This window comes from Cyphomyrmex costatus, unplaced genomic scaffold, assembly GCF_001594065.2.
Source record: "Cyphomyrmex costatus isolate MS0001 unplaced genomic scaffold, Ccosl1.0 scaffold1244, whole genome shotgun sequence".
Classification (NCBI taxonomy): domain Eukaryota; kingdom Metazoa; phylum Arthropoda; class Insecta; order Hymenoptera; family Formicidae; genus Cyphomyrmex; species Cyphomyrmex costatus.
In genome coordinates, this window is record NW_017275223.1 from 64989 (window position 1) to 66733 (window position 1745).

Sequence of the window (1745 nt, forward strand, 5' to 3'; positions counted from 1 at the left end):
CACACACACACACACACACACACACACATACACACACACACACGGGCGGGTGCAAGGGGGCGGCCTTCGGCCACCACCCTGCACCCACACCGTCGACAGAGGTCTGCCCCAACAGTACTATCATAGCAACAGTACAATCGTAGAAGTCGAGTGCCCCTGTGAAGAGGGGGGGTTAAAGTTACTTCGCGTGGAAAGTTTAACGTTTCTACACAGGAGGAGATGTAAAATAGTACTTGTTATAATACATATCATATATGGCAGAAATGATACGTTAATTTCGAAACTTTTTTTGATCATAACTTTTTAACGGACAGCGACCGCCACCTAAAACATGCGGGAGATCACTCAAGGTCATGACAACATATGTCAAGGTTAAGATCATCGGAGCTGGGTCCCCTAAAGTGAACATTTGTCTTGTATTATACAAAATTATACTTTTAAGTCTAAATATCTCAGAAACTATAAGAGACCGCCGCCTAGTTGTTAAGGCAAAGTTACTCAGAATCATGACCTTGACAACATATGTCAAGGTCAAGGTCATCGGTGAGGTGTCCCCTAATGTAAATAATTACCGAAAAAAGTTCTATCAGTCAAGCTAATAATGATGCCTCTTTTTTGTTATAGTGGGTGTGCGGAAAAGTAATTAAGATATCTACCAAAGAAGGCAGGTTTATGGTACCAATCAAACTCAATGTTCCCGTCATTATTGATAATCGTAATATCTAAAAAAATTGAAATATTATTAGATCGCACATCAGATCGGACAATTTGAAGGTGACTTGGTTTCAAACATTTGGAGGAGTAAAGAGATTTATAGTTATGTTGAAGATGATACCAAAGTAGAGTCGAAACGTCCATTAATTGTCAATTTTTTAAGAATAAATTATTAACACGTACTAAAAGAACCACGGTTAACTCTCTCTACTACCTGTTCCTTGGACACATATTTCACGGTTTTTCACAATACATTTGTAAACACGCATCATAAGTGGCTCACAAAAATATTCGAATGGTACATTTAATAGTTACTTAAATTGAATAATTCACAGTTTTAATAATAAGTTGATCCGCCTTTTGTTTTTATTACAGCCCTAAGACGATTTTCCATTGAGTGGACTAACTTCGAAGTAACATTTTTGTTTATTGATTGCCATATTTCAATGACATTTTGTTTCAACGTTTCTTTCGATTTCGAAATAATAGCTGTATTTCTTAGTCTTCTTTCCACCTCATCCAATAAATGCTAGATGGGATTTTAGTCGGGACTTTGTGGTGGATGTGCCAATATATATGTGGAACACATTCATAGTTATAAAAATACAGTACCCATTCTTTGACAATTTTCGCTGAATGCTTAATTCGGATCATTGTCTGATTGAAAGTAATAGTTATTAGGCAGATTCAATTTTAATGCACTGTCTTTTAAATTATATTGTAAAAATTTTAAATACTTCAATATTACTGATAATTTTAAATACTTCAATATCGTCCCGATAATATTGTAAATTATGTCAGAAATAACTCTATTCCCATTCTTAATAGACTTTATAACAATTTTCCTTCACCAAGTTTTATTGAAAAAAATATTTTAGAATGGTTAAACTTAACTAAAAAATTTATAAACGAACATTCTAACGTTCTTATTACTAATGCCGACAAGGGAAATGTTACGGTTTTACTGAATAAAGATATTTATATATCTAAGATGGAGCTGATTTTATCTGACGCTAATACTTATGAAATTG